This window comes from Gracilinanus agilis, chromosome 1 (genome assembly GCF_016433145.1).
Source record: "Gracilinanus agilis isolate LMUSP501 chromosome 1, AgileGrace, whole genome shotgun sequence".
Classification (NCBI taxonomy): domain Eukaryota; kingdom Metazoa; phylum Chordata; class Mammalia; order Didelphimorphia; family Didelphidae; genus Gracilinanus; species Gracilinanus agilis.
Genome location: NC_058130.1, coordinates 261,659,215 through 261,685,291, shown reverse-complemented (window position 1 = coordinate 261,685,291; position 26,077 = coordinate 261,659,215).

Here is a 26,077-nt window from a genome sequence, read left to right as displayed (position 1 = left end):
TGGAGCAAGAACTGTCAAAATTGTTCCTTCTTTTCTGCCCTTAACTGAAGGGATTGAAGCAAACTGCCCCGACAGGGTCTTGTGTAGAACCAACAGAGAGGAATAACTGCACTTCAGGGTGTTTTGTCTGAAAATTGTTTAAGTATATATGGGAGCCTACTAGACCTGGCCCCACTTCCATCTGTCTGTCTATCTGTCTGTCAGTAGTCTGAGAATTAAGTATAGCCAAACAATAGAATCTGTATGGACTACAGTTAAGAATTTTTCATTCAGCCACTATTAATGTCTTCAAAAGGATTAGCCTTACTTACAGAAAAATTCAGAGTTAGGGTCTTGGATTTTTGATGCTATAGAATTTAAAATCCAAAACTGATAACAGACTATGTATTAGGCAAAGAAAAATAGCCATCAAAATTTTAAAAAGTATAGGTTAGCCTTCTGCTTCAGGATTGTAAAAAATATATTGTATATAAAGAAGTATTTCATAAAGAAGTATATTATAGAGTAGGAAGGCAGCAGTCAAGAAACCTAGGCTATTGAACTGAGAGGCTTGCAGTAACATCTTGGGAGAGGCAACAACTCTCTTGGCCAAAATTTCACTAAAGCAGCTGCTGCAGGAAGGAGAGCTAAGAACCTTGGCAGTATTATTTGAAACAACTTCTCAAGGGGAAGCTGGATTGAGAGCCAGACCTAGAGATGGGCAGTCATAGGTTCTAAATCTGGCCTCAGATACTTCTTAGCTGTGTGACCCTGGGCAAGTCACTTAACCCCCGTTGCCTAGCCCTTACTGCTCTTCTGTCTTGGAACCAATGCACAGTATTGATTCTAAGATGGAAGGAAAGAAAGAAAGAAAGAAAGAAAGAAAGAAAGAAAGAAAGAAAGAAAGAAAGAAAGAAAGAAAGAAAGAAAGAAAGAAAGAAAGAAAGAAAAGGAAGGAAGGAAGGAAGGAAGGAAGGAAGGAAGGAAGGAAGGAAGGAAGGAAGGAAGGAAGGAAGGAAGGAAGGAACTTCATCACAGGTTACAAACCCTACAGCTTTATTCTCTTATTTGATCTCGCTTATATGGCAAATGAGAGAACTCATATTAATAGAAGAGCCAGTTTGTAAGTCTAAGGCAAAGAAACATAATCCTCTAAATGTTCCTCATACAGAAAGGAAAGAAATAAGTCTCTGATTTGTCATTATTGTGATTTTTTAAAAGGACATATATATAACATGAAGATATTTTAAGAAAAGAAAAGATCAAAGAATAAAGAATGATGCCTTTTTAAAACCAAAGCAAGTTTGGTAACTCTATTGCCTACAATGAGGGACAAGGAAAATTCAGGGAAAGCAGTGATAACAGAAGAATACATGTGAGAATGATAGGGATAATTTTGGGAAGGAAGGAAAAGATAAAGGAGACAAAATTAAAGAGGATCCTCAAGCTCAGGGTTTTCATCCAAACTGCTTCTGACAAAATCTGCTGTTTCTCTTTTGTATATGACTGTACTTTTGATCTACAGGCTCTCTTTTCCCCTAAGAGAGACCCAGAAAAAATAATGACAGAAGAGTCTAGAAACAGCAGTTGCAGTGATAGCTTAAAGACTGAAAGGAAATGAAGGGAATACTATCTAATCCATTATTTGCACTTTGTATCAGCTTGCTTATTTATCTGTGCCTTGTGCCTATTAGTTAATCTTAGTTTATGCCTTTCTCCTTTAGTATGCTGATCAAGGAAGACTTTTAACAAATTTAATAATAATTATATGTTTATTCTTTGTCTTCTTTTTTCAATGATGGCCACATTGAGAAGGACCAGAAACAAAGAATAGACATTAAATTAATGAGAAACTAATCATATGCCAAAGAGAAATACTTAATTTCTTGAATGGATTTTCTAAATTGTGCTTGTTTAAAAAATAAGTGTATGTTGCTTTTGAAAGTAACAAATATTAATTATGAATTGTTCTAAGCTTTAAAAACTTTCAGCTTCTGAATATGGAAATCATAATTCAATATTTGCAAAATGGCAATTAGACTTTATAGGATATAGATTTCAAAATCTTCTGTTCTTTAATGATATTAAAATTGGTAAATATTAAGCATATTATTATAATTGTGAAATTATTGTTTTCCTTAAAAGGATCTATTTCTAAATTACATGTTATGAGAAATTCTTCTTAATTATTGCAAAAGTACTTCCTTATAGCCCTGACCATAATTTATTAGATTAATTAAAAGTTATTTGGCCCCACCTAATTTGATATTGACCTCAAAAGTAAAAGAGTGTATTATTCTTTAACCTGCTCCCTATAGGAATAATACTATTGTGATAATTCAATCTCTTTATTTTGAATGTTCAAGCAAATTATGATAAGTTGATTAATGATGAAAGGTTAATTCAAATGCAAAATCTATCAACATAGCACTAACTACATTGATAATGCATCATTAATGGTTTGCACCTTGGAAATTGAGAATTAAGTTTTGACAGAGTTTTCAAATAGTCAAAATTATTCCTTGTTAAAACCTTGTTAGAGTTAAATTTCACAAATATACTTAGAAATTTAGACTGAAATTTCACTCCCATTTCAAGGTACTATCTAAAAACTAAATCTTTTTATAGAAACTTTGCTCTGAAAACTCCTCATGATCCCCTTGGTATCTTTTAATTGAGAAAATAATAATTGTACACTTACTATTGTCTGTGAAATTCCTTAGAATTTCCTTAAAATAATAACTTGTAAGACCTTCCCCCTATTTGCAAAGTTTTAGTATTCTGAGTTCTTGCAGGTTGAGGAACTCAAGCATTCCTAATCAAACACAGTAGAAAGTTTTGTGATTTAAGATTAAAATTCCACTTGTGGAATTTTTATTTTGGTTCCTTAAAAGTTTGTTAATAAATCCTATAATAATTATCTCTCAACATTGTCTTTTTATTTATCTCTAATTTCCTTTTATTAATACCATAATTCCTGTTTTCCTATCCCTAGGTGTGATGGTTTTTTGGTTGAATTTCAGCTATCTGAACTTCTTTTTGGGTCATCACTATATTCAAATTTCTGTTCAAATATTCTTCTATTTCACTTTTAGTGTGTGTGTAATATAATTTAGAAGTAAGTTTTTCTGCTAATTAGTCATGGTTTTGAGGGATTTCTTCTGAATTATATTGTATACTGCAATGTTATATAGTCACTTAAACCATTTCAAATTTTTTTTTCTAAAAGCCTGACCAAAATTCCATTTTGCTCCTGTTACTTTTTTATTATTGTTATTTTAAACACACTTTACCACTCCAATGAAGAAAATTTTAAAGAAACTGTATATTAATCTGATCACATAAAGAGATTGAAATGAAATGTTAATACTGTTTTTTATGTGGTAGAACTTGTGCTGTGAATGGAAAAATGGTAGAGAAAAGATCAAGTTTTTGTGAAGGTTTAAGAATGAATGTTTAAAAAAGTTAGTTAAAAGGTAAAGGCTATTCCAACACATTGTTGACTACAACATTTAAAGGATTTTAAAATTGTTATAATGAATAGTTTTCATTCTGGTAAAATTAAATGAGACTTGACCTGTGTTTTCCTTATTTTTTAAAGAGATCTCTAATTTGAATCCCTGCTTAGTAAACTAACTAACCTGTTGATCAGAGATTGGATCAACCCCATAAATCTATAAAACTACTTAGTTTAATGTAAAAGCCCACCATAGTTCACCTTATTTCTTAAATAAGATAATAATTGTTTACTAACTTTTCTATATGTAGATCTCCTTGGAACTTCTTCAAACAGCTGGAGTGAACTTCTTTCTGGCCCTTAAATGTTTGAGTGACTCATTTTGAGAAACTAGTATGTCTCCCTCCCTGAGTATAATAATTCTTTGCTTAGATCTTAGGTTTCTTTTTAGATCAATGTGGGTCACCACTTTATTAAATTCTTTTTTATTTCACTTTTGGCCTTTCCATTGGCTACACATGTACTACTGCTACTGTGTCTCAAATATCCACTTTGTGTACTACCTATATCTCTTTCCTGAAATACTTTGCCTTTTATAATGATAGTTGTGTGACTATGTAAATGCTGAAAGAAAAATCTATCTTTTTGATCTCGTAAAAAACTTTATTTAAAGAAAAAATACTGGAATTCCCCTATCCTGAAATTGACTATCCCTGCTAAACTTCAAATCTAGTTAGATTCAAAGGCCCCTCCATAGTGGAGGATTGGTCATTATATAGATCAATCCTGCACCCAGAAGTAGGGGTGTGTGGTCCCTCTCTAGCATGGGATTGATCCATTCAAGACCAATCCCAACCCAGGAAGTAGGGGGGAGGGACCCCTGGGGCATTCTGGGGAATGTAGTCCTCTGGCCACAACACTTTCAAAACCCACATTCCTCCCTGTGATCCTTTGGGAGACCAGTCTCCCTAGTGGATCATTTCAAAAATAAAAAACTAAAGATATATACATTTTTACAAGAGGAAAATACAATAACTTGGGGACAATAAAACAAAAGAGAAACAAGAACAAAACCAATTAGGGGGCAGTCCCTTTTCACACAACATACAAAATAAATGCATTTAACAAAACAAATGCAGTTAATAAAAAAACATACATTTTAGCAAAACAAATGAATTTAACCCCCTCAAAGTTCAAATTTTTTCATGTCCAGTTTCCTCAGAATCTCTTGGAGCAGCATATGGTCTCCATGGGCATCTCCAAGGCATCTTATGCAATTCTCTGGATTCCAGGAGGCAGCAAATTTCTTACCCTTAAAATTGCTTTAAAATAACTCAAAGTTTTCATTACAAAATTACAACACATTTGCCCCCTGAGGAGAACATAAAGAAACATTGAAATCACACAGGGTTACATGGCTAAGGTATGAGGCTTATGAATCATTGCCAAATAAAATTATCAGAAAATATCACAAAAATCCAAATAAAGTAATTATTATTTATTATTATTCCTATTGATTCCCAGAGGAGCATAGGGCCACAACCATCTCACACCAACGGACTCTGTTCTGGGCAACTTCCCCCAACTGGGCATCTCACGCCAACGGACTCTGTTCTGGGCAACTTCCCCCAACTGGGCATATCTTTGCCAAGTCTGTTTTGGCCTTCCGACTTTCCTCCTCCCTGGTGGACCCCATATTTTTTTTTCATAGCGTCCTGACTGATGGGATACTGAGTTGTTCTTTCCCAGAGTCTGGCATTGGAGATCTTTTTAGGCCATCTGATGTTCAAGATTTGACGTAGGCATCTGTTAACAAAGACCTGGAGTTTGTTGGTTTTTGCCAGCACGCAATGTGGACTCTGTTGGAGAGCAATCTTCCAGACTAGATGATCGTAGGTTTTGTTGGTTTAATGAGGTTGCAGTTTCTGTAGCAAATGAAATTTTTATGGGGTGAGGTTGCTAGCCTCGCGCCCAACCCTCCTCCTTTTTCAGCTGGGCTTGGGACCGTCCTTGGTGGAGTTATCGAGGAAAGAAGAGGCGGGGTGGGGGGGGGAGGGGGAGGGAGAGGAGGGCGTGAGAACCGAGGCGGAGCGGAGGAAGGGAGAGGCAGAGGAAAAGAGACAAGGCGCGGGCCGAAGGGGCAACACGAGGCCGGGCCCCCCCACCCATCCAGTTCCAAATTTGATATGTAAAAAATCCTAAATAAGGAAAAACAAAGCCACAATAGGTTCTTGAAACAGGGCTTGATCAAAGTAATCTATGTCCAACATCATGCAGTTACCCACTCAGCAGCCAGGACCACAGTCAACCACCACCCACAGTATGAAATATGGAAAAAGGGTTAGATTTTATTTCTTGGTCTTGTCGTTTGTTGGTTCTCAGGGATAGGGAGCCAGAACAGCCAATTGTTAGGTACTTGATAGTTTAATAACAATAATGCAAGGAAACTTGAGGGTACAAAGCATGATGGTCAGTGCTGTATTCATTCATGCAAGAAATATATCCAGTCTCCATCCCTAGAAGAAATGGAGAGATATTTGCAAATGGGAGCAAAGCCTAAATCTTTATGAACTGCGATACCCAAAGCAAAAAGGTCTAATGATTATGAGATGGATATCAGGATAAGTAGTCTGAGTGGGGTAGATAATTCTGAAAGACTGGGCACAAGAGAGCATATGTCTCTAGCAAGCTGCACAGAATACAAAGATATTTCTGTGGCAGAGGATCAACAATGGGAGGACATAATGCAAATACGTAGAGAGATATATGGAACTAGTGAGGATGACTATAAAAGGGGTCAGCTTTCTCATTCCACCACAAAAGGATTGGATGAGAAGCATAGAGACTGTCCAGGAATTTGCAACAGCTTGCATCCAGAGATTTTGCAGTCTTGGTTGAAGTCATCAAAATCTCAAACTCCTCTCTTTATTCCAAGTCTAAAACGGGGCAGCTTGGATAAAGAACAAAGTGGCAGGGATTTACAATGTATTCAGAAAGGAGTATCATTTGTAATCCTGGAGGAGTCAAATCCTAATATCCAAACCCATTCACTTGCTTTAGACACAAAGTCTCAGAATGAGGTTAGGGGACAATACAAACGGGATGTTGGCAGAGGCTTGACTTTAAAAGTGCAGCCCATGGTGGAGTTGTGAACTGATCCAACCATTCTGGCTGGCAATTTGGAACTATGCTCAAAGGGCTATAAAAGAATGCCTGCCCTTTGATCCAGCCATACCATTGTTGGGTTTGTACCCCAAAGAGATCATAGATAAACAAACTGGTATGAAAATATTTATAGCTGCACTTTTTGTGGTAGCAAAGAACTGGAAAAGGAGGGTATGCCCTTCAATTGGGGAATGGCTGAACAAACTGTGGTATATGCTGGTGATAGAATACTATTGTGCTAAAAGGAATAATAAACCTAGAGGAGTTCCAGGTGAACTGGAAAGACCTCCAGGAACTGATGCAGAGCGAAAGGAGCAGAGCCAAAAGAACATTGTACACAGAGACTGATATACTATGGTAAAATTGAATGTAATGGACTTCTGTACCAGCAGCAATGCAATGACACAGGACAGTTCTGAGGGATTTATGGTAAAGAAAGCTACCCACATTCAGAGGAATAACTGCAGGAGAAGAAACACATAAGAAAAACAACTGCTTGAACACATGGGTTGAGGTGGACATGATTGGGGATGTAGACTCAAAACTACCACATCAATGCAACTATCAACAATTTGGAAATAGGTTTTGATCAATGACACATGTTAAAACCAGTGGAAATGTGCATTGGCCATGGGTGGGGGGAAGAGCGGAGGGGTGTGTGAAGAGGAAAGTAGGAGCATGAATCATGTAACCATGTTAAAAATGAATATTAATAAATGTTTAAAAAATTAAAAAAAATAGTGCAGCCCACTAAGTTACAGGGTGCTGGCAGCTGCTCAGAAAATTCTACACCTACCTTTCGTAACCCCTTAGCTGAAGAATTTAAACCAGAAGCTTAGGGAAGGGAGAGGGGACAGCTCTCATCTCCAGTAGCTAGTGTGCTTACTAACAACATTAGTGAAGTCTGTTCATTGGTTGGAGACATAAACCATCTGACTTCAGCCACACAGACTTCAGGGCTAGATAGTGAACTCTAGTCAGCTTCTGAGTCGGGAGTCATACCAGAGGTGTGGAAGGGAACACAAACTATCTATCAAACATTCCCTGAAACAAACTATCTATCAAACATTCCCTGACACAACCAATGAGAAAACTCCTGATTTGGGGCTTGGCAGTTCTCTAGACAACAGAGTGGAACAGGTCAAACCTCCATTTCTGCAGCCCTTAGTAAGAGCCAGCCTGAAGATTCCGTAAGCTCTGCACAGCTAGTAACCACTGTTACAGACTCTCCAGCTCTCAGTGAGACAGCTTGCTCCCTAAGCCTGCATTCTGTTCTGATCCTAAACTTGACTTGCCTGGTGGTGCTACAGGAAGTCCAGGTTTAGCTGAAACTGACCAAACAAGACTTAAAGAAGTACTTGTAAAACACCATACATGTAACTGGATCGAAACCAAGTGCACAGATGAAACTGAAGATTCTTTATTGCCCCTAGTACCAATGAAGTTCAATAGCAATGGGGAACTCCTTGTTACCTTGGAAATTGGGGAGAATATGTTATGATGGACTCTTGGATATTGGTGCAAAATGCTTCATTTTGTGCGAGGCACTCGAAGGATGCCAATATCAGGGTAACTTGAGAGTGAGAGGTGCTTCTGGGATAGCTCAACAAGTCCCAAAGCTAAAAGTAAAAATGATAAAATTCGGCCCTCTGACTCTCAAACACACCTTTCTATTGATGCCATCGGGTCCTTCGAACCTCGTGGGGCGGGATCTCTTGTATAAATTGACTGCCACCATCCAATGCCAACCGGATGGGTAGATCTATCTCCACCTACCCAAGAGATCTGTGAAACACCACCTCATTTTATTTTTAGACCCATTTAGTGAGGAACCGACTTACCAACAAAGTGATAACATCTATGAGCTTCCTGACAATATTCCTGATTATGTATAGGCTAAAAATTCTAATGCGGTGGGCAGAATATTGTCTGCAGAACCAGTAAGAATAGAGGTGAAGGAATGTTTACCACCAAGAATTCCTCAGTTCAGTCTAAGCCAAGAGGTGATAGAGGGAGTGAAACCCATCATAGAGAGTTTATTGAAGCAGGGCATATTACGATATGGCTTCTCACAGTACAACACTCCAATCATGCCTGTGAAGAAAGTCAAATTATCTCCTGATGGGAAGATTCAATGGCTTTTAGTACAAGACCTCAGAGCTATTAATGAACACGTGCAAAAGACCTATGCCGTGGTACCAAGTCCATCTCAAATCATAGCAGCCATACCACCCAAAGCTGCTTGGTTTACCATTCTGGACTTGAGCTCTGCCTACTTCTCTGTTCTCCTGCACAGAGACAGCCAGAAGCTGTTCACCTTCACATGTGAGGGCAAATCCATCTGATGGACCCATTTGCCCTAGGGTTTTTTGGATTCAGCTTCAGTCTTCTGCCAAATCTTGCAGAGAGACCTTGAGTTGATCACTTTCTAAGATAGCAAGATGGTACATTATGTTGATGACATCCTGCTAATGTCGCCATCTTCTGAAGTCTGCTATACAGACAGCATGCACTTGATTAAAGAGCTAGGCAAAAGGGGCCATAAAATTTCCAAATCCAAGCTTCAATTTGTGAGAACAAAAGTCAGTTATTTAGGATTCATCTTGGAAAAGGGCTCCAGAAAGATTTCCCAAAACAGAACATAAGATATACAGAGACTGAGCTTGCCTAAAACCAAGAGGCAGCTCAGGGCAATCATAGGACTAACGAGTTTCTGTAGAAACTGGATTCCAGTTTATGCTCTCATTGCTAAACCTCTGATAGAGCTAACTAGGAAGGAAGTTCCAGAACTGTTAAAATATCTAAAGACCATAGAGAAACTAAAATCACTAACTCTATCAGCACCAGCCCTAGGAATCCCTGATCATAACAAACCATTCCTCTTTTATGTACATGAGGACAAAGGGATAGCCTCTAGTGTTCTCACACAGTCATTCAGGAATACTCTTAGACCAGTTGCTTATTACAACTCAAAACTAAATTCAGTAATCTGTGCAATGCCAAGTTGTTTGAGAGCTATTGCTGCTGATTAGAAAAGCATCTTCCTTGTTATTAAGGGGTGAGCTGAAAGTATTTTCCCCACACCAGGTGGAATCTACTCTAAGAAACCCTACACTACAAGCTTTCACCTCCCAAAGACTATCACAATACCAAGCAATCTTGTTGGCTAATGAAAACATCACATTTCACCAGTGCAGAAACTTAAATCCTGTGACTCTGATCCCAGATTTACCTCTGAAAGGACATCTGTGAGGATGCACTTAACATCGTGCATAAGACAAGGGCAGATTTATATGATAAGCCCATGGAAAACCCTGAGTTGGCATTGTTCACAGATGGATCATCATATCTAGTAGACAATCAGAGATTTACCAGAGCAGCAGTAGTCTCAGCCTCTGAAACCCTCTGGTATTCATCATTACCATCCACTATGAGTGCTCAAGGGGCAGAGTTAGTCGGATTGATTCACACTCTGAAGCTTGCCGAAAACCAGAAAGCTAACATATTCACCAATTCCCCGTATGCATTCAGAGTGGTGCATCATTCTGGCAAACTCTGGAAGAACCGAGGCTTCAAAACATCAAATGGCAAACAGATAGCATATGGATATTTGATAAATCAGTTGTTATAAGCACTCCAATTACCAGCCCAAGTATCTGTCATTCATTGTAAGGCCCACACCAAAACTCAAGGGCCAGTGGAATCAGGGAACAGGCATGCAGACATTATAGCCAAATCCGGGCGAGGTATGGACCACCTTCAATCTTAAACTTATCTTTGGTGGAGGAAGATGATCTCAAAAACGCATACTCCCCTAAGGAAGTAAAGGATTGGAAGAAACACCAAGGTGCATACTTAGCTAACAGAGTTTGGCTGGGGGCAAATGGAAAACCTATGTTGCCTAGATCCCTGTATTTCACCTTCTGCAATGCAGTGCACCAAAAAGGGCATTATGGAAGTCTGGGCCTGGCAGATTCTATAATTACGTATTGGAATGCAAGGGGCATATATGAAGTTGCAATAAGAGTTTCTCAGAAGTGCAGAATTTTTATGCAATTCAACCAAACTGTTACCAAAGTCCACAGTCTGGGAGGCAAATCACTAACCTATACAACATTTGAATGCTTATGAATCGATTACATCACCATGCCAAGGTGTCAGGGTTACAGGTATGCATTAGTGATAGTGGATAGATTAACAAAATGGCCAGAGGCTTTCCCAGCCAGAAGCAATACCTCAGCGTTTGTTGTGAAAGTCTTACTTAGAGAATTAATACCAAGATTCTCTATTCCACTACACATTGCTTCAGATTCTGGTTCTCACTTCACGAACAAGATTTTAGCTACAGTTTATGAAACCTTAGGAGTCAAGTGGCATCTCCATTCTGTATACAGACCCCAGTCGAATGGGCAGATTGAGAGAGTGAATTGATCTTTGAAGACCCTAGTAGCTAAAATCTGTGTAGAATGACATCTGAAATGGCCTGATGCATTACTGTTGGCACTATTCCATCTCAGATGCCACTCCAATAGCATATCTCACTTATCACCATTTGAAATGCTATATGGACACCCACCTTACCATGGCAAGACACCTCAAAGCATCCATAATCTATCACATCTGGGTATGGAATGCAAGCTGTATGAATACATTAAATTACTCAAACAGCTTTTAAACAAATCTCATAAACTGGGCTTGATACATCAAAGAGTTCCCTTTGATTTTATTCTGCACAACTTCCAACCTGGAGATTATGTTTACATCAGAAACTTTACCAGGAAGTCTATGTTAGAACCTAAGTGGCATGGTCTGTCCCAAATAATCTTGACAACCACTAGTGCAATCAAGGTTAAAGGGAAGGATCCTTGGTTCCATGTCACTCATGTCAAGCTGGCAAAAGATATATCCCAACAACAACAAGACCCAGTCATCATACAGCACAGTGATCAATTAGCACCAACCAGCCAACCAAATAAGTCCACAGAAAATCCACAGCCTATACATAAGGCCACAGAATCAGAGCAACAATCAGAGCAAGAGTCAGAGCAAGAATCAGAACCAGAGTTAGAGCAAGACCCAGTAAGCAACCAAATTTTGCACCAAAATGATTATCCCAAAACCAATTACAACTTAGAAGAAACATCCATAAACCATCATGACAGTGAAGAAGAATCAGCGGCAGGAGAAGACACAACATCAGATTTTCAATCAATCCAAGACCTAGACATTGACATTGATGAAAAAACGAAAGCACAAAAGACATCATGACAAACTCTTGTTACCTGTAATCATCTTTATTTAACTGCAAGGAAAAAGAAAGAAGAAAAGATTAATCACGTTTCATGGACATTCAACTTTGTTTGTGACACTAGTCAACACACCAGAACATCAGTTCATATGCAAGTTGACAAGTGCGTGTGGTAACATCATACAGTTTCTAAATACATTTAAGTAGCACCCTGTGACTAAGGGTACAAAGATCAGCAGGTACTCGAGTAGACCTTGGCTTAGAGGTCCAAAGCCCAGGAGATTTTGAAACTTTGGGTAGTGATAATATATTGTTGTATTCTCATATTTTGTGTCCATAAAAATCACTAGAAGTTTTCCCAGCACTATCAGATATCAGTGGAGATAATCACTCTTGGTTATATTAAATGTATAGAGCAGTGATGGCAAACTTTTTAGAAATGGAATGCTGGACTCTAACCCCCAGCCCAAGTGCAATGCCTATCTACCCCCACCAAGTGTTAGGTATACCCCACTCTCCCCCTTACCCCACAAAGGAGAAGGAGAAAGCACTCCCATTGGGCTGCTGGGCAGAGGGGAGAGTGAAGTGAGGAATGTCCTCAGTGAGTATAGAGAGGGGAAGGGCAGTGGCCTGAGCGCTCTGCTCCCCTCCAGCTCTGCCATCTGTGAGTTGCCCACCTTACCCTGTATGCTCCCACTGGGCTGCTAGGCAGAGGGGCGGGGGATAAGAAAAAATGTCATCAGGCATGGTGGAGAGAGGGAGGGGAGCATCTCTACCCGAGTCCTCACAGAGAGTACTCTGCACCTGTGCCATAGTTTAGCCATCACTGATATAGAGTATATTTCCTTGGAGAGACAGAAAATCTAAAAATAATTTAAAATTTGATACCTATTCTTGGCTGTGAAGGAATAAGGGAAAGAGATCTTGAATCCAGCTTAAAGAAGCTTCGAATTTTAGAAGATGCTGGGTCTAGAGCTCACATGCCTATAGTTTGGCTTATATAAGAGTAGTGCTTCTGTAAACTGCACAATAACAGGATAGAAGCATGAGCTTCATAAATGATTGACATACATACTTTGGTCTAGAATAACTAAGTCAAGAGGAGGATTTAGTATAACTTTAATATATTGCATCCATGCAGTCCATGTTCAGTTAACTAAATGATAAACAAAACTTCTTAAGATTCTAAAATTTTTCAGAATTCCTAAAGACAATCAAAATTTAAACAAACTTTCAAAAAAGCCACATGCTTAGTGACTGGTGTTATTTCTCTTTAAAATCTCTTTAAAAAAAAAAAGGATCAAAGGCATCTGTTCTTTAAATAAGGACTGACCGGATTGATTGAAATTATACACTTAATGTAGTTTTTATTAAATGATCATATCACCAACAAGCTGAATTTGATTCATCCTTAACCTAAGTTGAATACTACAAAAAAGTAATTACTTTGCAGACTACCCACTACTAAATTGACTTTTGCATCAACTCTCCGTTTTGCTATAAGAATCTAAGCTTGGCTAACCTTGGCTAAATTTTTATTTGTGTCACTGGGTCTTAAGAATTTCATAATCTTATCCCCTAATTTCTAACTATATATAGCTTTAATTGTAAAAGTATAATAGGTGTGCATGGAGAAACATCTAGGTGAGAATTATTAGCCTGAAAATTTATCATCATAACTTAAGACTGACCTATGACCTATGATATTTAGTGGCCTGACTTATTATTTTTGTGGCATTGCAGGAATTTTCAACACTGGATAATTTTTGTAACCAGTGTTATCTTGTCACTATTCATAGAAAACTGTTTCATTTAATAAGATTTTAATAAATCACTTGACCCCTCTTCCCAATAGACACCTTTGCCCATTTCTTAAATTATATCAGGATTGGGAAACACAGTTGTCTTTAGGGTTGTCTTTGCTTGTTTTCACTATCACTGGACCATAGAGGAATCCCATCTGCTGCTTGGTGTTATTTATGGAAAATTTCACTAAATTATTTAATACTTTCCACCTTTAAAGAACTAAGATTAATTCTTTAATTAGCATTCTGCTGTGATTAATTGAATGTTTACAAATCAATTAAAAGCTTCTTACCTTTTGTCAGTTCAGGAAGTTCAAAAAAATCTCCTGAGAAATGTCCCAAAGCTTCACAATTCAATTCATCTTCACTTAAAAAACCATGTGTTATAAAGTATGGTATGGTTTCCTTGGCATTCTTTGATGATGCTTAAGTGTCCTGACAATTTTAGAAAAGCTGTTTAACTGAGTGGATATAAGAAGAGCCCACCTAATGTTGTTAAATGGATCCGCAGAAGCATGACATTAGGTGAAACAACATCCCAGCAGGGCAATTAGCTGCCTAAAAATAATGCTTACGTGAAATAAGCATTCTGTGATAAGAAGATTGATACTTAGAAGAATGAATGCTGCTGGGGTTCAAGCACCAGCTCAGTTTGTTGCTGACAATCTGAATTACAACTCTAGTGATCAGGTTAGACTGAGTGTTTCCATTGGGCCTGGTTATAATATATTAATAACATGAAACAGCATGGGAGCAACTTGATGCAGAGCATTCCTGTTTTAAAAAGTAAGAATCATAGCATTTTTGGTGTCATGTTCTCCTCAGTATGATACAGATATGAAAGTTCTAGGCCAAGAGTATGGATGAAGAGTTCCAAACTCAAGACTCTAAAATTCTATTTTAGGAAAAGAAGAAAGTATTTGATGTATTGAAAAGGACACTGGTAAGGAGACCTAGACTCTCATCCCACTGTTAGGAATAATTTGCTTTGTGACCTTGAGAGGCTCATTTCATCTCAATGGACCATCTATAAAGGAAGGAGATTGGACTGGGCCAGGGGTTCTTACTCTTTTTTTGTGTGTCATGATCCCCTTTGTCAGTTTGGAAAAGCAAGACCCCTTCTCATTTTTAAATGCATTAAATAAAATATAGAGAATAACAATATATGGCAATTACATTAAAATAGCTACCTCTGTATCTGTACACATAAAAATCACATAACTCTTGTTTCTATTTTCTTATAAAATGGGAATAACAAGAATATCTACCACAGGGATATTTTAAGGATAAAATAAGTTATTTGTAAAATGATTCGCAAAACTTAATGTGCCATATAAATGTTAACTATTATTAGACTCTTAATTGGTGCTGGCCTTTTACTGTTATTCATGAACTAGATTCATAGTCTATCTCTTGTGTCTTATGTTAGTTTTGTGCCACCTTGCATAGAATGTACTCTTTCCCTACCTCTCCCTCTTTAAATCTTTAGTTTCACATAAGACTCAAATAAGTTCTAACCTCTTCATGAGGCCTCCTATCTGCAAATGCATTTCCCCTCAAGTGTCCTTACAATCATTTTTTGTATTTTGTATTTTGATATTTATGTATGATATGAGCAATTATATATGCTTAAGTATATATTTGTCTCTTTAGTTGAGGAAAATAAATATGTCTATATCTCTCTATACAGATATATATTCTATATCATCAGTTTGAGAACTGTTTCATTTATTTCTTTGTATAACCAATGACATAAATAAAAAAAGACCTTAATAGAAACTTCTTAATTGACTGATTAATTTTTAATTATGGAAGAGAAGGCTTGAGACCCGCGAGGATAGGATCATGGGATTAAGAGAAAAGGTTAGGTTTGAATCATTATTATCAGTTTAATCAAATCTCTGGTTGAAACAGGCTATGTTAAGACTCAGCCAGTGAAAAGGTGTACAGGTCAGAGTTGAGATGATTTTTCCCCTTAAAACCCTTACTTTCAGTCTTAGTAACAATTCTAAGACAGAAAGGCAAGGACTAAGCAAATAAGGTTAAGTGACTTGCCCAGGGTCACAAAGTTAGGGGAGTGTCTGAGGCCAGATTTGAACCCAGATCCTCCTGACTCCAGAACTGGCACTCTATTCACTGTGATACCTAGATGCCAACCCCCTTTTTTGTTATGAAATTTGAACCATTAGAGAGAAGAGGAAGGGTAGCCTATTTGACTGAGTAGTCAAATTATATATACCTGATGACTACCAAGAAATGTGAATAAGGATCAAAGGTTTTAAAAGGAGCAATGAAGTCTCTCAGACATTTTAGACTTGTTTTCCCACTTTCATGACACAGTCAGGAAGGTATTATTTAGATGTCCCATGTACATGAGGCAAGGGCAGTTCTAAGTTTAGAAGATTCAAGAAAAAAGAGAGGATGTAATAATCAGAGGGCGACTTGTCTGGAATTTAGAAAGTCTTCCTTGGCAGGCTAAGAAGAAAGAAAGGTTTTTCAAACTGCCTCATATAACTCAAAACAATCTTTTATTTAGAAATGTGTTACAATTCCACAGAACTCCCTTGAGACTAAGCAGCATGTTGTAAAGGAGAGAGTATAGGATTGTAGAGTCAGTGGTCTAAAGGATCCCCACTTGGCCTCTTAACAGCTGTCTGCATTTGAATGAGTCATTGTACCCCTTTAGCCCTTAGTTTCTCCATTGGTTAAAATGAGGGAATTGGGCTATATGGTCATTCGAGTCCTTTCTAGCTTTAGATCTATGATCTCACTATCCTAAGCAAGAAATGGTTTTACAAACAAGTCAAGAATCGGCTTTCATGAAACTCCCATTTTCATTTAAGAGATAACAAAATTGCAATTCCAACAATAAAAATACATCAAAAAGAAAAAAAAATATCATATGGTTTTTCAGGGATATCGCAGAGTTGGCATCATATATTACATTGCATATTTGCAGCTATAAGATTTTGGAATAGTAGTTATAACAATTGTCATGAAATTGTCCTCATCAATATAATCCTAAATGTTAAGAATTTACTTGGTAGGGAGACAAAAAGCAAAGAGTTAGAAGTACATGGGATGATAGGTTGAGAACTGGAAGGAACTTTAGAGGTCATCTCATCCAATCCTTTCATTAGGACACTGGGATCAAGAGATGTAAGTGCCTTGAACAAGGTCATACAAATGGCAGAACAATGTAAGTGGATGGTAGAACAATGGGAATAAAATAATATGTTTTGCATTAGGAAGAGAACTAGAGGTCCCCCAGTTCATCCCCCTCATTATGGATGAACTGAATTAGGGTGGTGATGAGATGAGTAGGGAAATGGGGATAGATATGAGACATACTAGAAGGAGAAATGAAAGATTCAAGAACAAATAACATATGTGGAATCAAAGAGAATGAGTCATTGAACATAAAACCAAGGTAGTGAATCTGGATGTCCAGAAGGATGATGATTCTTTCAAAAGATATGGGGAATTTCAGAAGAGGAGAAGATTTGAGGGAAAGATAACAGTTTGTCATTTGGCCATATTGTCTTTGATACACCTATGAGGCGTCCATTTAGCGACATCTAATAAGCAGTTGGAAATGTGCAACTAGAGCTCAAGAAAGGAACTAATATTAGATACATAGGTCTGGAAGTCATATGCATCAGTGATTATGAACTATGAAGAAAATAGAAAAGATGACAGAGTAGGAGAAAGCAGTATAACCCAGCTCTTTCCTACAACAACTCCAACAACACCTAGAAAGATCACTATACTGAGTTATAATAGGGAAAAATCAGGGAGGGAAATCTTTTTCAAACCAAATCAGTATAAGGAGAAAGATAGAGGTGTATGGGTCCTAATAACTGAATCTAGGCAGGAAGGTATCTGATTAGAGATTTCTAGCTGAAGAATAGAACTGTGGCCTATAGAATAGGGTTGGCCCCTTCTCTGTGGAGAATAGATCAGGAATCAGCTGGCAGCTCTACTGTCTGACCTCATAGTAAACTGACCCTTTCCTTCAAGATTCTAAACTCCTAACTGATTTCAGAACTCAGCCAAAGCTTGAAAAAACTGTCATGACCCCCATCTCATTGCACTACACTGGGCTGTAGATTTAGAGATCACTGAGGAGGGAATCTGCATTTGTGGGTGTTGATTTGAGCTGGTGTAATCAGAGATCAACAAGGATCAGAAAGAGATGAAAGAAGGAAATGTATGGCACTGACGCCTTAATAAGGCAGCAGATTCAGCCTCTAGTTCTGTCTGAGTCCTGTAGCTAAGTAACCAGAGCAGGGTATTCAGACTGAGGAAGAATCTTTGCTTCTTTTGTTTTAAACCTGCAGAGGCTTACAATGAATCAAAATAACATTTGAAAATCTTTGAATTTCTCAAAGACCAATGATAGCAGTTGCGACCAGGTATTTGGGCTCTGCTTGTCCCTATTGATGTGGGGCAAATGGCTTGTGTGGCTTTTTTGTTTGTTTGTTTGTTTTTTCTTTTTTTAAAAATGAGGATTAAAGAAAGGAAGAAAGAAAACTGAAGGTCATCTCTCTTACTCCTATATCTTTAAAGCTAGACTAATGCCTTTCACTCTTGTAACTTCAATGTCTGGTTATTATCTCACCTCACTACTTCTGCTGCTTTCTCTCCAACCTCTTTGCTTCACTCCCTAACCAAAAAAAGAGACAGAAATAATTACACTCACAAGAAACAGTATTCTTATCCAATGTTTCTCTCTGATGATCTGAACTTCTCAGGAATCTAGAACTTAAATCTAAAAAAAAAAAAAAAAAAAAAGAATTCTCCACTACATTTAAGTTACTTCATTTACTTTCATGAGCAAAAACTTAGAGAAAATTTAAAAAGGTAAAAAGAGGAGGAATTCAGACTACATGGGTAGTCACCACAAATGTTAGCATTAAAACACTCTGGAGACTGTATCTTAATTTATAATTATTTATTAAATAAATCAAAAGAACAGGTCAGAAAAAGAAAAGGTGCCAGCCTGGCCATTCCCTTCACAAGCCTATTCCCATAAGCCAGGTTCAAGCTTGAGCTCAAACTCACTTAGCTGCCTTCTTTTTTTTTTTTTTGAGCTTAATCTATTTATTGACAAGGCTAGTGATTACCAATAATAATTTAATGGTCCCTCAGAAAACAAAGACCTCTAACACAGTCAGAGTAGCCCTTTTATAAAGTTTAGTTGTTGCATAAGGTCTAGGTATGTCCCCCAAACTAAGATTGTTTTTGGTTCTTTTTTAAATTAAATTAAATTTCTTTAAAATTTTATTTTTAAATATTTTCCCATGTTTACATGATTCATTTTCTTTCCCTCCCACCACCACCCAAGCCGACAAGCAATTCCACTGCATCCTACAAATGTTATCACTTGATACCTATTTCCATATTATTCATTTTTGATAAAGAACAATTTTTTAAAAGCCTAAACCCCAAATCATATACCCATATATACATGTGATAAGTGATATCATATGTTTTGCTTTTGCATTTCTACTCCCATAGTTCTTTCTCTCAATGTGGTTAGCATTCATTCCCTTAAGTCCTTCAGGAGTGTCCTGGTTTGTTGTGTTGCTACTAGTAGCAAAGTTTAGGCGTTGTTCTTAACTCAATCAGAAGGTGGGATTGAATAGCAACATCAAAAGAATTGGTGTTCTCCCCCTATCCACTGTGCCATCTAGCTGCCTATTGATATGTATATAGTTATAAATGAGATTGGGGGCAGGAGGAGGAAACCTATAAAATCAGATGGATTTATAAGTGAATTCTATCAAGGACCTATTAAAAACTTGATTCCAATATGACATAAACTATTTTCAAAAAGAGAAAATAGAGATTCTACAAAATTCCTCCTAAGATGACAATATTATCTTGATTTTAAACCAGGGAGAGTTGAAAATAGAAAATAGAGAAGTATAAATCAATATCTCTAATGAAAATGAACACAAAATTTTGATAAAATATTCACAAAGAATATACAATATCACAGGGCTAGATTCATACAAGAAAATAATGTTGGATCAATATTTGGAAAACCACCAAAATAATAGAACATATTCATTATGTAAACAAAGAAATCATATAGTTATTTCAATATATGGAGAAAAAGCTTTTTGCAAGATACAAATCCCATTTCACTTTTTAAAAAACTCTGGAACGTATAGAAATGAATGGACTTTTCCAGGTCCTATTTATCTAAAATCAACACTCAGCCTTATATATAATGGTATAAAACTAGAGGCCTTTCTAATAAGATCATAGGTAAAGCAAATATATCCTTTATCACCGCTACTATTTGATACAGTGCTAGAAATGCTAATTAAAGCAAGAAGACAAAGAAGAGAAATTGAGGGAATAAGTCTAGGTCAAAAGGAACTAAATTATTGCTTTATGCAGATGCTATGATTGTTTATTAAAGATTAGTTAACAAAAATTAACTGAAAAAATAATTTCAACAAATTTGACAAACATACGATAAATCCATAGAAACCATCATTTGTTTGTATTACTAACAAAAGTCAGTAAAAAGAGATAAAAAGATATATTTCATTTAAAATTACTACAGACTGCACAAAATAGTTGCATAAAATCAATACATAAAATTCTACCTGTCAAGAAAATCACAGGAAACTTATTGATACTACTTAAATTTAAAATAAAAGCAAATTCACCCCAGAAATAAATGCAGACCTAAATAACTGAAGAACTATTATTATTCATGGGTAGTTTGAAACAAAAGAATAGAAATGGCAATAATGTCAAAATTATACTACGTATTTGTTGTCATACCAATCTACTAAAATATTGGTTTTATAGAATTAAAAAAAATTAGAGAAGCAAAGATCCAAAAATGTAGAACAAAATAAAAATAAAGTAAGAAGAAATTTGTCCATCACAGGTAGGTATTAAATTATATTGAAAAACAGATACCAAAATGATTTTGTCTGGTTAAAAACTAGTAAGTGTGTTCATTTGAATAGATTAGTGATACAAAGAATAAAATGAACCCAGTAGCCTATATTTTATATTTCCCAAATCCCAGCTACTGTGGTAAGAATTCACTATTAGGAAAAAAAGAAAAAAAAATACTTTGGAGAAAATTGGAAAGCAGACTGTCCGAAATTATGTTTAGAACAACACTTCACACTATATAGCAAGATAAATTCCAGAAGGATGCATCACTTTAATATAAATGTTCACATTGTTAACAAGTTAGAAAAGCAAATAAAACTATATTTCTTTTTTAAAAATTTATTTATTTATTTTTAAAAACCTTTACCTTCTAACTTAGAATCAATACTATGTATTGGTTCTAAGGCAGAAGAGTGGTAAGGGCTAAGCAGTGGAGGTTAAGTGACTTGCCCAGGGTCACACAACTAGGAAGTGTCTGAGACTAGATTTGAAACATCTTTAGGCCTGGCTGTCAATCCCCTGAGCTTAGCTGCCCCCTAAACTATATTTCTGATCAAACATTCATAACCAAAGCAAGCATAAAGAGGAACTCAAAAGATAAATAATTTTGACTTCCTAAAATTAAAATATTTTTGCCAACATATAATTCAGCTAATATTAGAAGGGAAACATTTAACTGGAGGAAAGATTTCATTTCCAAGATATATAAAGACTAATTAAAATTCTTAAGAATTTGAGCTATTCATTAATGATAGTCAAAGGATAGTAAGATGATTTTCAAGAGAAGAAATCTAAGCTATCAATAACCAAGTGAAAATGTGCACATTAATAAGGCTCTACCACTTTGGAAAACAATTTAGAACTATGACAAAAAGTTACTAAACTATGCATACCTTTTGACACAGCAATGCTGTTATTTGCTACTGTATCTGATGAAATAAAATAAAAAGAAGCATCGATGTGTAGTAAATATTTTAGTAGCTCTTTTTCGATGACAAAGAAGTGGAGACTGGGGGACCAATCAACTGAAGAATAACAACACAAATTATTGTATGCTAACGTAATAGAATACTACAGTGCTATAAGAAGTTGCATAAGGGAAGGCTTCAAATAATCATGGTAACACTTCTACAAACTGAAGTAAAATGAAGTGAGCAGAACCAGGAGAATAAGTCAAACAATAAAATTGTAAAAACAAATAGCTTAGAAAAACTTGAGAATTCTGACCAACAGAATGACTAAGAAAATGCTGGAGTACTGACTATGAAATATACTACCCACCTCTTAACAGAGAGACAAAGGTGCAAAATGAAACGTGTGTATGATGGGAAATATGGGAATAGATTTTGCTTGAATGTTAATATTTTGGCTTTTTTTCTTTTTTTCCATTAGAAAGTGGAGGTAGGGAGAGAGAAAATAAATTTTAGTTAAGTAAAAAATCATAATAAATTTAAACCAATAGTAAAGAGATCACCAAGTAAGAGTGCAGAAAAAGAAGACCCAGGAAAGAGCCTTTGGATCACCCACAGCTAGCAGGGAGGGGCAAGATTTGTATTATTAACCAGTAAAGGAGACTGAGTTAGAGGGATAAGATAGATAGGAAAAGAAAAGAGAGAAAAGTGTCACAAAATGGTCATCTTCACCTAGGAAGAGAAGATGGGCAATAAATGAATGAAAAATATGTGCCAAGCTCTTTCCTAGGGACCAGAGTTAAATAGAAACAGCAAGACAATACCTCCTGTCATATAGTGCATTGTCTAATTTGAACAAACAACAAACACATAAAAGGAGATTCAGCTGTAGACTTGAAGGAAAAGCCTGGAAGTCCTAAGGGTTCAGTGTCTGAACAAATGGCAAAGCCTAGTGGGTAAGAAGATACTGTGGGGATCTGGAGGACATAGTGCAGTGATTCCCAAAGTGGGCGCCACCGCCCCCTGGTGGGTGCTGCAGTGATACGGGAGGGGGGCAGTGTTGGCCACAGGTGCATTTATCTTTCCTATTAATTGATATTAAAATTAAAAAAATAATAATAATTTCCAGGGAGCTAAGTAATATTTTTTCTAGAAAGGGGGCAGTAGGCCAAAAAAGTTTGGGAACCACTGATATAGAGTCAGGACAGACAGTAAGGACAGGAGTTTAGGATATATTAATAATGCAAATATTAATGTCTAATGTTCCTCTATCTCACCAGAAGGAGCAAGAGTTGGTAACTATAATTTTATTGAAGCCTTGTGAGCTACAAAGTTCTAGGGTTGAGGGAAACAGTGAGGGGAAGGCAAAGAATACATATATTAGTAGTGGTGGATCTTCCCACTTCCCTTCAGTCTTACATGAGCCCCAAATGGCCCCAGATGAAAGGATCTGGTTAAAGGAAAAGGAAGAGGGGAAAAAAGGTGCTATCCACAACTCTAATGTTAGTCAGTGGGGCAAAAGAGGTAGAATGATCAATAAGAATGAAAGCTGGAAAAAATGTCATAAGATTTGGAAAATAATTGGCCATTAGTAAGTTTAGAAAGAACAATTTTGATTTAGTAATGGACATCTGTATGTTTTGCCTCCTCATTCACTAATTCTTTATTTTCATAGACTTCTGAAATAAAAGCATGTCAGTCACTGACTGATGAATCAGAAACCACATACTTCAATGTTTTTTTTAGCTTCTACAATTAAAAAATAAATATAATTAAGACACCATTAAATTTTTCACTTTTGGGGGGCAGCTAGGAGGCTCAATGGATTGTGAGCCAGGCCTAGAGACAGGAGGTCCTGGATTCATATTTGGCCTCAGATACTTCCCAGCTATGTGTCCCTGGGCAAGTTACTTAATCTCTTTTGCCTAATTAGCCCTTACCACTCTTCAGCCTTGGAACCAATATACGATATTGATTCTAAGATGGAAGGTCAGGGTTAAAAAACATTTTCGACATTTTGCTGCAAATAAAGTCCAAGAACCTATGCCTATTTCTTTCATGAACACATCAACAGTATTATGAATGCGCACAGTAAATTTATTGGAATAGTAAAGATAAGAAAGAATTTGTATGACTTTGGTATTTCCTACAACATAAAGAGAATGCAAGCTAAAAAATACCCTTTCAGACTCATACTTTTAAGCTACTTACCCAATAGAAACCACACTTCTAATATTGACTTTCTTTGTTGCTTTAAAGCAAAAGAAATAATAGAACCATCATTCTTGTTTACAAAATTTCAACTTTTTGAAAGGAAAAAAATAAGCTCTATGAAGTTTCTTAAATAGTATGCTGAATCTGGTATATCTTAAGAGCTGCACAGCCAAAAAAATTCTATTTCTTTTGCATTATGGCAGATAACAGGATGAAGAGATTGGAATAATTAATGAATGAATGCTGTCTTCCAAACAAATTGCTTTAACTTCTTCAATGTGTGTTCTAGGACACAAAAGGCTATACTGTCATTTGACTATTTACTCTATAAACTATTGTCTTTTGTTAACCATAGGTATTAGTAAGTGTCTTTTGGTAGCTTCATTATTGACTGCTCTATTGATCTTATATAGAAAGTAACTTTATCTGGTGGATAATGCAGTATTTATACTTACTAAATCAGTGTTCTATTATAAACTTAGTTTCACAGTTAGTACTATACCTAGAATTTACAATTCCCAACCTTACCAGCCCAAAGATTGAATATAATAAGGGTTGGGAGAGGGTAGGGGCAGCAGAAGGGAATAAATAGTAGTAAAGACTTCACTTTCAGTGTGGTCAAAAAAAGATTCTACTAATTTCTTAAAATAGATTCCTAGATATAAGGACAAATATATCAGGATGCTCATGGAATCCTTTCTGGATTCCATTACCTCCCAATCTCTCTTCCTAAGGCATTACCACCTCTCCTATAGTGTTGGATATCCTTACTATCAATAGTAGCAATTATTGTCATTTGAAAGCTTGAGTCCTTATACATTCTTGATGTTCTGGTGATGTCTTTCCTCCTCTTCCCTAATTCCTTCACCACTTCTGAGATTTTATTTTGTACCCAATATCAAAATAAGGATGTTACAAAGAATGAATTAAGTAAACTTAGTTGTAAAACAAATATACTAGTGAAAATCTCTCTTTTCTTCAGAGAATATCATCAGACCATATATGTTTTATATATATCACACACACATAATTTGAAAATGACACTAACAAAAATTATGGTCTATGAAGGACTTTAAAAACCATAAAGAGAATTTTATATTTGGTCTTGGAGGTAGTAAGGATCCATTGGAGTTTACTGAATAAGGGGTCACTGAAAATGGTTAGATATGCAATTTAGGAAGATCCCTTTGGCAGCTGAGTGTAGAATGAACTGGAGTGGGGAGGAGCTTAAGACAGGGAGACCAATCAGCTGGCTATTACAATAGTCCAAGCATGAAGTAATGGAAGTCCTGCACCAGCATAATGGTAGTGTCAGAAGAAAGAAAGGGAAGCATAAAAGAGAGATCATGATGATGAAGAGGTAGAATCCACAAGATTTGGCAATAGATTGGTTATAGATGGTGACATAGAGTGTGAAGTTGAGAATGATACTTAGGTTTTATGCTTTGGTGATTGGGAGGATAGTGATGCCCTCAGTAATAGAAGAATTAGGAAGAAGAGAGGGTTTTTGTTTGTTTTTGAGAAGGTAGGGTGAGAAGTAGTAAATTTCATTTGGATATGGTAAATTTAAAATGTCTGTGGGGCATCTAGTTTTTTTTTTTTTTTCATATCCACATCCCCTTATTGTTTCTAAAGCCCTTCATAGACTAGTCCTTTTCTACTTTTTCTAGTCTTATTACAGTTTGCTATGCTCCATATCCTCTATAATCCAGTTACACTGCCTTCTTGCTTTTCCTTATAGAAGAAACTTTGCATGCTCTAGGCATAATCTCCCTTGGTTGTCCTCCATGACTGGAATGTTCTCTGTTCTTTTCTCTACTTTGTAGCTTCCTTGGCATCATTCAAGTCTTGGTTAAAACCCCACCTTCTGCAAGAAACTTTTACTGCTCTTTATCATTATTGATGTTTGCCCTCTGAAATTACCTCCAATGTTCCCTGCATCATTTTTTAAAAATATAATTGCTTGTCTATTGTCTCTCCCATTCAAATGTGAGCTCCTTGAGAACTAGGACTGTTTTTGCTTTTCTCTACATCCCCTGTTTGTAGCATGGGGTGTTTAATAAATTACTAAAGTAAGTGTTTAATAAATATTTGTTGACTTAGTCTATTATTTTGAATAGTCAGTCTATTATTTGAATAGTCTTTTGCCTTATTATTCCAGAAACCAGGCCTCCATGCCATTTTCTGCCATCTCCTCACCATGCTCCCAGGCTTGTGTCTACCCTCCTATTATCTAGCACTATTGTTTGTGCCTTATAAATAGAAAGGCTTAAAAATGCTTAATCTATCTCTTTTTTTCTTTCTTTTTTCCTTCTTTATTCTTTCTTCTTTCCTTTCTTTCTCCTTCCTTCCTTCCTTCCTTCCTTCCTTC